The following is a 12,652-nucleotide window of genomic DNA, read 5'->3' on the forward strand; positions in this document are numbered from 1 at the left end:
CCCATCTTTGTGGATTTGTCCGCTGGTCGTCTGCGTAGTTGCTGACTTTTCGTTTGGGTCTCTGAGTGGACACCCAGAATGTTGATGATGAAGTATTTCTGTTGCTTGGTTTTCCTTCTACCAGTCTAGCCCCTTCGCTGTACGACTTCTGAGGTCCGCTACAGACCCTGCTTGTCTGGGGTGCACCTCTAGTAGCCGTGGCACAGCGAGGGATGCTACCAGTTTCTTTTTCTGCTCTCTTTGTCCCAGGATGATGCCTGCCTAATGTCAGTCTTTTGGATATAGAGGGGTCAGGGAGCTGCTTGAGGAGACAGTTTGTACTTTATAGGGGTTTAATTGCTGAGTTGTGCACTCTGTTGTTCATTCAGGGCTGTTAGGCTGCTATGTTTTATTCTGCTGCAACAGAGCTCATTAAAAAACCCTTTTTTTTTTTTTCTCAAATGCTCTGTGTTGAGGGGTTTGGGCTTTATTTTTGGATGTCCGATCAGGTGTCCTGCCCAGCTAGAAGGCCGACTAGCCACTGTTTGGCTGCCGAGGCTCCGCCCTGCTGTTGTGTGATTCGCGCTGTTCCTGCCGGCTCTGCTGTGGTCTCCGCCACGCCCTGCGGCGGAGTCTCTTCATTGTAGCGTGTTGCCTCAGCAAGGCAGGCTGCGTCAGCAGTGGGCGTGTATCTCAGTAGGGACGGGTTGCCTCGGCAACGGCTGGCTGCATCAGCAGTGGGCGTGTATCTCAGTTGGGGCGGGTTGCCTCGGCAACGGCTGGCTGCGTCAGCAGTGGGTGTATATCTCAGTTGGGGCGGGTTGCCTCGGTAACGGCTGGCTGCGTCAGCAGTGGGCGTGTATCTCAGTTGGGGCGGGTTGCCTCAGTAGTGGTGGACGCCCCTCCCCCACAGAGCGTCTCCGACCGTCTGCTCGGGATAGTTTGAAATCGCGGTTTTGTTCGTCCCACTGGGTATCACAATCCCTGCAATCCCCTGGGCTGGCCTATTGTCCAAGTCTCATTCAGTCTCAAGTCCAGCCCTCTCAAGTCTCAGGTTGCCGGTTCAACAGGACACCCGGACAAGCGCGCCCTGTGGGGATTGCTGGGTAGGGCCGGCCACCGCCGCCCCGGCTGCTGGCTTTGCCAGGCAGACCTACTGCCTGGCGTCCCATGTCTTTTTTATACTTGGGAGTTTCCCTGTTCTGTGGGCAACAAAGATCAGTCTGGAAATGCCGCTCTGACTCACCGTTTGCAGATTCAATGAGAAGAGCTCCAATCCTGGGTTGTTCTCACAGCGCCATCTTGAGTCCTCCCCCTCCTTCCTTTTTAAGGATGAATAGTATTCCTTTTTGTGCATGTATCACATTTTGTTTATCTACTTGTTTGTTGATAAACACTTGGATTGCTTCTACCTTTTGACTATGTGAATAATACTGCTATGAACATAGATGTACAAGTGTCTGTTTGAGTCCTTGCTTTCAATTCTTTAGGGTATATACCCAGAAGGGAATCATTGTATTCTTTGTGAATTCCATGTTAATGAGGAACCACCTACTGCTTTCCTCATTGACTGCATCATTTCCATTCTCACCTACAGTAGATACCGGTTCCAATTTATCTGCATCCTTGCCAGCCCTTGTTATTTTCTGGTTTTTGTTGTTGTTGTTTGTTTGTTTGTTTTTGAGATGGATTCTCCCTCTGTCACCTGTCACCAGGCTAGAGTGCAGTGGTGCAATCTTGGCTCACTGTAACCTCCACCACCAGGGTTCAAGTGATTCTCCTGCGTCAGTTTTCTAAGGAACTGGAACTACAGGTGGGCATCACCAGGCACAGCTAATTATTGTATTTTTAGTAGAGATTGGGTTTCACCATGTTGACCAGGATGGTCTTGTATATGCTAATGTAAGGGTTCAACTTTATTGTTTTGCATGTGTATATTCCATTTCTCCAACAGCATTTGTTGAAAGACTGTACCTTCCCCATTGAATGGTCTTGACAGGTTTGCTAACAAACATTTCACCACATAAATGAAAGTTTGTTTCTAGGATCTCCATTCTATTACATTTGTCTACATGTCTGTTTCTAAGTCAGTATCACATTGTTTTGATTACTGTATGCTTCGAAGTAAATTTCAAATGAAGCACTTTTGCATATTGTTTTACTCCTTCAAAAAATAAAAAACCTTGAAAAGGGTTCTTTTTCTTTTAGTAAGAAAATTGAGGCTCAGAAGAATAAATAACTTGCCAAGGTCAAACTAGAAAATGGTAAATTCTGGAATCTATTCCAGGAACATCTGGTTCCAAATTTCATGCTTTTTTTAACTAACAATATAATCCTGTGTAAACTTTAGGATGATACTTAGCTTCTGCATCTTCAGTAAATTCATCTCTACAATGGCATGTTAAACCTAGCTATATAAAAACATCAGTTAAAACTAGGTGACTTTTTATATTCATTTAGGTGTTTTATTTCTAGACATGCTTGAAATCTCATTATTTTTAAAAATGCACTAATAGTTCTAAAAGTTAAATTTATTTTTTAAATTTTTACTGTTTTTTCTTTATTTTTAATTAACAAAAATTGTATATACGGTATACAACATAATCTTTTGAAATACATATGTGAAATGGTTAAATTAAGCTAATATATGCATTATCTTATGTATTTATTTGTGGTACGAACACTTAAAATCTACTCTTTTAGCAGTTTTCAATGTACAAAATATTGTTATTCATTAAAAGCACCATATTTTACAATAAATCTCCTGAACTCATTCTTATGTCTAACTAAAATTTTATATCTTTTGACCATGACCATCATTTTCTCCAATTACTCCTCAAATTCCCCGGAGCCTTGTAATCACCATTCTACTCTTTGTTTTTATGAATTCAACTTTCTTAGATTCTGCATTAGTGAGAACATATAGTGTTTATCTCTCTGTATCTGGCTTATTTCACTTAACGTAATATCCTCCAGACTCATCCATGTTGTCACAAACAACAGGATTTCCTACATTTTAAAAACTGAATAGTATTTCATTTTGTATAAATACTGCATTTCCAGAAACCTCCCTAGTGGGTATATATCCAAAGAAAATAAAGTCTGCATGGCAGAGAGATATTTGCACCCCCATGTTCAATGCAGCATTATCCCCAGTTGCCAAGATATGGAATCAACTTAAGTGTCCATTAACAGACGAATAAATAATTAAGTTAAACTTAGATCTTCAAATAAGTTTCTTCACCACCTGGTCCTGGACTTACTTTTCATTAAATAACATTTATTTCCGAAAACCTTATTAGAAATTAGGCATTCTAAGGGAGGATATCTACAGCCCCTTGTTTTTAATTAGTAACACCTAGAGATTTATATTGGCACCTTCTGTTTTAGAGTGTTAACAGTTAAGAATACTTTGAGTTGCAGGTAATAGACTATATGGCTAAGAGTGTTTAATCAAGATGGGTTATTGTTCACATATAAAAATAGGTCTATAGATTGACAACTGTTGTCACTGAAGCACAGGGTCAGTGAGGTCAGTCATGAGTACTGTCCATAGTGCCCTTGCCCTTCCTTTCATGATTTGAAGATGTCTACAGAAGTTCATACCATTAATTCCTCACACAGTTGCTTTCAAACACTGGAAACAGACATCATATGCACCAGTGTCAAGCAGCCCTTCCTGTTTGGCCTCCCTTCCATCATGCCTCCCAAGAGCCTCAGTATGGTAAGCTTCACGATTTCTGTATAGGTTTCTGCATATAGAAGTGTATCTTAATTTTTTGAGATACAATATTAAAACTTAATCAAAAGCAAAACTAGATGATACAAGGACTTTGAGTTTCTTCTTTGTTATAAATCCTGATGTTAAAAAAAGATTATAAAAATTTTCACACATGCTCAAAAGTAGACTATAGTAATTCTTTTATATGCCCCTCACCTATATTCAACAATTATCAAGATATTGCAAAAGTTTGCTTCATCTGTCCTCTTATTTCCTTTTTCTTTTCCACTAACGTATTTTAAAGCAAGTCTCAGCATCATGTTATTTCACTCCTACATATTTCATTTATTTCTAAAATTTGTTGTTTTTTTTAGACACTCAGAATGCCATTCATAAATCTAAAAATTGTTTCCTGATTACTTCAAATACCTTTCTTTGTCATTCCCCTCACAGAAAGGTAGGGTCCTTTCTCCAATCTCTTGAATGTTGCTTCTTTGTGTATCATTTAACTTCCTCTTTTATCTCTGGAATACACTATACATGGAAATTAGCTCTTTCCTAAATGGAAATTGATTAGATTCTGAATCAACCTTAAAAGGTGCAAAAACTTTTTATAGGTATTGGGTACTGTACTTGGCATCATATCAGGAAGCACTCAGTATTTCCCCTATTTGTTAATACTAAGATAATTTTAACTATTAATTATCTTAACGTAAACTGCTTCATTAGGAGCCACAACAGAATGTTCCTTTTAATTTTAGAGGTGATCTCACATCAATTACCTAGAGAATTTGGTAAAGTAGAAATTTTTTCTAATCAATTAGTGACATGGTTAACCTAAAATACAGTTTATAGAGGAAAAACAATAATGTGACAATTTTCAAAAAAGTTGGTGCTGTATAAATTCATTGTCACATTGGCTATAAGAAACACCTGAGACTGGATAATTTATGAAGACAAAAGGAGGCTTAATTTACTCACAGTTTCACATGGCTGGTGAGACCTCAGGAAACTGACAATCATGGTGGAAGGCTATGGAGAAGCAAGCACCTTCTTCACAAGGCAGCAGGAGAGAGCAAGAGCAAAGGGGTAAGTGCTACTTTTAAACCATGGGATATTGGAGAGCTCATTCACTATCACAAGAACAGCATGGGGGAAACTGCCCCCCTGATATAATCACTTCCCAGAAGGTCCCTCCCTGGACATGTGAGAATTACAATTTTAGGTGAGATTTGGGTAGGGACACAGAGCCAAACCATGTCAGTGCTCTGGTCATTTTTTCAATTGCAACCAGTAAATTGCTTATTATTTTTTTCTCTTCATCATCTTTTTCCTCTTCCTATTTCTTTCTCTCCATCTCTCTGTATCCATTTCATGACCCTATGAGCTTATAGACTTTATATGTATAATGTGCTTCAATTTAATTCAAATTGAACATGCTTTAATTTAATTCAAAAGTATTAACATCCATATTTTTCACGATACTCAATTTTGTCTTTTATTTGGCCATTGATAGACTTTCAGCTAGTGTGTTTCTATGCCTCTTTGAACCAACTTACTGTTCTTTGAGTTTCTTGAATTCTAGCAACACAGGGTGTCTCAGCCTCATTTTGTAAGTTTTCTTACTGAGATCTAGAGTCAGCCATCCAAACAAAAAAGTCTAAAAGCTTTTAATAGAATATGAAAGGTCAAATGTATGTGCTATAGTATTTTGCTGTTCTTTGTTTGCTCTGATTCTCACTTCAGTGTCTTAAGAATATCACTTATTTCTCACATATACAGACTAATATATGTTTTAGAGAGCTTATTTCATAATAATAAAGAATAAGACAAGACCTTTGGTCAATATTGAATAAGTGATAATTTCTGATATTTCTTAATGTGCACTACTGTCATTTGGGAGGTGGTAGCTATTAGTAGAGATAATACTGCAGTAGCCAAATTTAAAAATCTTTGTAAACATTTATTTCCCCGTAGTTATTCTGCAACTTGAAATTTTTCTGACTTCTGTGCCTGGTAGAGGCTATACAAACAATAAAGTATCCGAATATTATTTTTGCAAAAGTTCGCTGACTTGTTTAACATTACTCCTGGATACCCATTCCCCAAAAGCCATTGCTTATTCAGAGAAGAGTTCTGGTAGCTACAACAATGGCCCATTGCATTTCCTAACAATCTTGTCTTCTCATATACTGAAAATCAACTACTGCATATCTATTTCCAATACCTTGTAAGAATTCCTGTACCTTGGAAGATGGCCATTACTTTTCATATCAACAAGTAGTTGTCACGACATTGTGCAAGCCCACAAGCTTTAGAGCCAAGAAGACCTGTGTGTGAATTCAACAACTTACTATGAAATCTTTGATAAGTCACTTAACTTCTCTAAATGTAAATTTCTATTTTTATATAAAAAGATAAACCTATCTTGAAACCTTTTATAAAAATTGATATCAATGTACATAAAGAAAATTTCAGGAGAAATTTAACAAACTGTTATGATACATTAGTGTGGTTATATTTCAATTAAAGTACATACCAAGAACAGACATTAAATTCCAGTCTGATTCAAAGGGAAGGAAAGAAGTGTGTCACAGCCAAAGTGTAGCAAAGTAAAAGCTACAAAAATCTGGATTCTATACCCAGCATTACATCAAAGGAATTCTGTTGTAAAGCCTTCCAAACTCAAAGGGTTTCATCTTCTTCATCTATAAAATGAAACAGATATAATTACTTTTTCTCAGCATTTGTCATGTACCAGCACAAAAAACAAATGTAAGGTACCTAAAGGACCCACTGGTAATCCCCAGGTTCCAAGAAGTTGACATATTAAAACATCCACAGCCATTCATAACATATCAGTATGTAACCACACACAGGTTGTGAAGCTCTGGTCTGGAAGACATCTGAAGTCCCTCTACCTCAAGGATATTTGTGATGGAAATGTAATATCATGGAATGGCAACATTAGAATAGGAAAGAGCGAACACTTTTCAATCTAGATAGAGGTCAATGTAATCTTTATATTCAAATCTTATAGATTGCTGCATAAAATTATAGCATAGACCTGAGACCTCACCGTATCCCCAGATAGTACATCCTAAAGTTAGATTGAAAAAATATAAATCATATTGTCCTTTTTATTGAGAAGGAATGGGTCTTAGTTTAATAAGAAATCATTTATTGTCCCAAGTCTAGTGCCAAAATTTCCTGAAGGGTAGATGTAAAGTTATGAATTTCATAGAAGCATAATTAACACAATCAGAAATATAATTAACTAAACACAAAAATATTTATCATTTTGGAAATAATTCATAGAAAGGATTAGAATCTTATCTATTATTTAGTAAACCTAAGTAATATTTTATCCTCGATTTTAAACATCTACTATCAAAGGAAGAGAGAGAGAGACAGAGTGAGAGAAAGGGAGAGAGAGAAAAAAGCTAACAACATGCACATTTTTGTGATAGACAATAAGTATCTTATCTTTCCGGAGACTGATTTTGAATGAACGTTAGAAATATATTTGTTAGATAAAGGTTTACAGAAATATGCTGCTTTCGAAATGCTGAAATTTCAAGCTTTATTTGGTGATGGCTTTCAGTATTTCTTGCAACCAAAATAGAATTTGACAAGGAATACCTTTTTGTTTGTTTTGTTTATTATACTTTAAGTTTTTGGATACATGTGCAGACGTGCAGGTTTGTTACATAGGTATAAATGTGCTATGGTGGTTTGCTACACCCATCACCCATCATCTACATTACATATTTCTCCTAATGTTATCCCTCCCCTTCACCCCCACCCCACATCAGGCCCCCACCTCCAGTGATGTTCCCCTCCATGTGCCCATATGTTCTCATTGTTCAACTCCCACTTATGAGTGAGAACATGCAGTGTTTGGTTTTCTGCTCTTTGTTAGTTTGCTAAGAATGATGGTTTCCAGTTTCATCCATGTCCCTGCAAAGGACATGAACTTACTATTTTCTATGACTGCATAGTATTTCATTGTGTTTATGTGCAACATTTTCTTTATTCAGTCTAACATTGATGGGCATTTGGGTTAGTCCCAAGTCTTTGCTATTGTGAACAGTGCTGCAATAAACATATGTGTGCCTGTGTCTTTGTAGTAGAGTGATTTATATTCCTTTGGGTATATACCCATAATGGGATTGCTGGTTCAAATGGTATTTCTAGTTCTAGATTTTTGAGGAATCACCACACTGTCTTCCGCAATGCTTGAACTAATTTACACTCCCACCAACAGTGTATAAAAGCATTCCTATTTCTCCACATCCTTTCCAGCATTTGTTGTTTCCTGACTTTTTATGATCATCATTCTAACTGGCGTGAGATGCTATCTCAATGAGGTTTTGATTTGCATTTCTCTAATGACCCGTAATGATGAGCTTTTTTTCATGTTTGTTGGCCACATAAATGTCTTCTTTTGAAAAGTGTCTGTTCCTCTTGTTTGCCCACTTTTTGATAGGGTTGTTTTTTTGTTTGTAAATTTGTTTAACTTCCTTGCACATTCTGGATATTAGCCCTTTGTCAGATAAATAGATTGCAAAATTTTTCTCCCATTCTGTAGGTTGCCTGTTCACTCTGATGATCATTTCTTTTGCTGTGCAGAAGCTCTTCAATTTAATGAGATCCCATTTGTCAATTTTGCCTTTTGTTTCCATTGCTTTTGGTGTTTTAGTCATGAAGTCTTTGCCCATGCCTATGTCCTGAATGGTAATGCCTAGGTTTTCTTCTAGGGTTTTTATGCTTTTAGGTCTTACATTTAAATATTTAATCTAGCTTGAGTTAATTTTTGTGTAAGGTGTAAGGAAGGAGTCCAGTTTTAGTTTTCTGCATATAGCCAGCCAGTTTTCCCAACACCATTTATTAAATAGGGAATCCTTTCCCCATTGCTTATTTTTGTCAATTTTGTCATCAGATGGATGTAGATGTGTGACGTGCTTTCTGAGGCCTCTGTTCAGTTTCATTTGTCTATATATCTGTTTTGGTACCAGTACCATCCTATTTTGGTTCCTGTAGCCTTGTAGTATAGTTTGAAGTCAGACAGTGTGATGCCTCCAGCTTTGTTCTTTTTGATTAAGGTTATTTTGGCTATACAAGCTTTTTTTTGGTTCTATATGAAATTGAAAGTAGTTTTTTCTAATCCTGTGAAGAAAGTCAATGGTAGCCTGATGGGCATAGCATTGAATCTATACATTACTTTGGGCAGTATGGCCACTTTCATGATATTGATTGTTCCTACCCATGAGCATGGAATCTTTTTCCATTTGTTTGTGTCTCTCTTATTTCTTTGTAGTTCTCTTTGAAGAGGTCCTTCACATACCTTGTAAGTTGTATTTCTAGGTAATTTCTTCTAACTCATTTTGTGAAGGCAGCATCATCCTGATACCAAAACCTGGCAGAGACACAACAAAAAAGAAAATTTCAGGCCAGTATCACTTAAGAATATCAATGAAAATCCTCAATAAAATACTGGCAAATTGAATCAAAAAGTACAGTAAAAAGTCTATCCATCACGATCAAGTCAGCTTCATCCCTGGGATGCAAGTCTGGTTCAGCATATACAAATCAATAAACATAATCTATCACATGAGTTAGGTGTATGTTTAACTTTTGTACATATTAGGAAATCATTTTCTAGAGTGGTTGCATCCCATCAACAATGAAGGAGAATTCCAGCTGCTTCATATCACCATCAAACGTTGGTATTGTTCATCTTTAGTTTTTTGTTCTGATGAGTGTGTCTTAACCTGGGCTTTACCAATATTGAGGCCCTGTTCATATAATTCTTAGCCATTTTGACACTGTGAAGTGTGTGTTTAAATTGACCAAACATTTCAAATTAAGTTTGAAATGCCTTTTTTTTATTTGTAGGAGTCCCTTATTCTGTTGATGAGTAATTTGACAAACACACACATGTTACAAAAATCTTTTCCCAGCCTCTGGCTTAACTTCTCATCCTCTTAATTTTATCACTTTATAAACAAAAGTTCTTAACTTCAGTGTAATCCAATTTATTGATCATTTTTTATTTTTCACATTTTTTGTTAAGAAATCCTTACTCATTTTGAAGTCATAAACATATTCTCCATGTTTTATTTTAGAAGCTTTATTGATTTAGCTTTTACACTTTAGGTTTATGATGCATCTCGAATTCATTTCTGTGTTTAATATGAGGTAGGAGTTAAGGTTATTTTTTGTTTTTCACTGATATATCCAATTAACCTGGCACAATTTATTAAGAAGACCATTGATTCCTATAGAAATGCAATATGACACTCTTTTCATATCAAGGCATTATTTTAGTGTGGATATATTTTTGGAATATCCATAATTCCACTGCTCTATCTTTGTGCAAATATTATACCTTCTTGATTACTACAGCTTTAGAATAAGTCCTCCTATATGTTATGGCTCTGCTTTATTTCCTTGGTAATATCTTGGCTATCTTACATTCTTAAGTATATATTTTGAAAGCATTAGATTAAAAATATATGAGAAAGTTTGAGTTTTATTTAGCCACTGACTACACATGACCTCATGAAAGACAATTTAACTTCCCTCTTTGTTTCCTCATTTGTAAAATCTGTAGTGCTTGAATTAGACAATCCCAAAGACTCTTGCATGTATGATTTTCTATCCCAATTCACACAGAAAGGGAAGGCAACTAACATTCATAAATAAATCACAGAAAACCTCCAATGAAAAGATGATGGCCTAAATGCAGACACATTTTTTTCTTCACAAATTATATTCCACATTTAAAATAATGCATTTTGAAGCTGGGTTTAGAGACCACTTCTTTAATATAACATCAACAGATTTGCAAATTCGTGGTATTTCTAATTGCCTCTTTAAAATGACAAAACAAATTGCATTGCTTTTATTGGAAGTAAAATTTTGATACTATTGAAAACATTGGCCAACATATATTTCTCTATTACTAGTACATAAATGAAAGCCTGCAGCAACTGGCATCACTTTACCTCTCTAAATAGAATCTTTAACCTCAAACCCACTGTCTCCATTATACCAGGCTTATACCACAACATTACGCTTTGTTTTGCTCTCAAAATTATCCTAATTTCTCTTGCCTAAAATATTCTCCCACTTTATTTTCAACATTTTGCACTTAACAATTTCTTTATAAATCACATCTGCCTGTCTTTCTTAACTTTTTCTACTCTTTTTGTTACTTTGTGCTCATCTGCCTGCACTGCATTATCTAGTCTATGTCTACACACAAATTTATTAAACATTTTATTCTCATCTCCCCACTTAGATTCTAAGCTTCTTCTATTTTGAATGGTCAGATGTGAAATACTGAGTTTAGTATTATGCAAGTACACCTAGGTCGTTGGGAGCAAGACTTAGGTTGTGAGTGTCTTCTCTCTGCCAGTCATGTGTTCTCTCATTTCACAATAGCCCTGTGGTGTATATTAGTCTCATTTTTAAAATAAGGAAATGATGTTTATTAAAATTAGGTAACATGCTTACTGTCACTTGTAGCATCTGAGCCTTTTCTTCCATCATGGAAATAGGGATGCTAACAAATTGTCTCAGAAGGCATAGCTGACCATTGGGACGGGGAGGACAAGGTCCTACAAGGCACTGTCTAGGAACAAAGGAGTGCTTCTCATCATAGACAAGAGGCAGTAGGGCCAGAAAAGCAGACTAAGCAAGAGGTGATACAATGAGGTCAAGATCTAGGCTGAGAAGTGTAAGATAGATGCCAAAGCCAGAGGAGCAGAGAGTGAAACAGGAGATAAGATGGAACAGAGCCTGGTTTGAAATGCAGAGATTGTATTGAAAGAGGGAGGATGTACAGCAACAGAAAAGGCAGCAGGTGATTGACAGGCATTTGCTGGATACAAATATTAATGAATAAATGAATAACTTATAAAGGATAAATGAGAGAGAGGCAACAAAACCGTATTTAAACATTTGCAATCTGGGTAACTGACAAATTATTAGTACAATTTAATAGAATTAGAGAATTCAGAAAAAAAAATGGAAGCTTGAGTAGTGGATATTGAAATGCATTTTGGACAGGGGAAATCCAGCCATGAATGTTTAACAGGCAATTGAAATGTATGAAGCTCAGAAGAAAAGTTGATACTGGAGTTTGCAGCTTACAAAATGCTTTACAATGTTTTACCTTATTCTCTAAAATAACTAATAAAGAAACTGAGATTGAGAAAAGTTGAGTGACTTGCCCAAAGTGGCACAGTTAACGGGTGGACAATCTAGAAATCAAATTCGGGCTCCTTACCGTAAAGTTCAGTGTTCCTTTATTACATTTTACTGCCTTTCATATAAGAATGAGCAAATCATCCAAAATAAAGAGGGTGTCAGATAATATGATTCTATTCGGGCTGCAAATACGATAATGCCTTATGCTAACGTGCATAGCTTCAAGTGACAATGAACTGAAATTTATCAAAAACAAGTTGACCTCCCTCTTGGTTAAGGATCTTTTTTCATTCATTCCAAGAGTTGCTTGCTTATTGCAATGGGCCTGCTGGTGTGGACATAGCTGACAGCATCATCAGCTGCCAAAAAAGTAAATGTGCTGGAAGCTGTTAAGTGGATTAAAACTTTGTGCCACCAAGTAATGCCCAATAACATAGTCTGAAATTCCACCTCAGCCAAAGATGTTCCTAAAAACCATAAAACAAAAAGCAGAAGAAAGAACATTCTAGGAGAATTTATGAGATAGAAGATCCAAAGTAATTATACAATAGACAAGAGAAGAAAACAAATATTTGAAAATTTGTGAAATAGCTGGAAGCCAAAATTGAGAAAAGAAAAATCTCTGTGAGAACTGCTAGTTTTATAAAATATTCTGAGAGTTTAAGAAAGGGTAAATTAAATAAATTATGCATTAGTTATAATTCTGCTGCTGAGCTGGTATCCTTATTTTCTCCA

The 12,652-nt window shown here is 36.3% G+C and overlaps 1 protein-coding gene across 2 annotated transcripts in view; it reads right to left on the bottom strand.

The window, feature by feature from the left end:
- Positions 1 to 12,652, bottom strand: part of SAMSN1 (SAM domain, SH3 domain and nuclear localization signals 1) — a 555,105-nt gene that overhangs the window by 154,917 nt on the left and 387,536 nt on the right. For both annotated transcript variants that reach the window (XM_078358566.1, XM_054248946.2), the window contains exons 7-9: positions 9,048 to 9,119; positions 6,240 to 6,408; positions 4,682 to 4,753 (exon numbers count right to left, since the gene is read on the bottom strand). The gene's annotated coding sequence lies outside the window, so the exon portion shown is untranslated. The remainder of the gene's footprint in view (positions 1 to 4,681; positions 4,754 to 6,239; positions 6,409 to 9,047; positions 9,120 to 12,652) is intronic.

The sequence above is a fragment of the Callithrix jacchus genome, chromosome 21 (assembly GCF_049354715.1).
Source record: "Callithrix jacchus isolate 240 chromosome 21, calJac240_pri, whole genome shotgun sequence".
Classification (NCBI taxonomy): domain Eukaryota; kingdom Metazoa; phylum Chordata; class Mammalia; order Primates; family Cebidae; genus Callithrix; species Callithrix jacchus.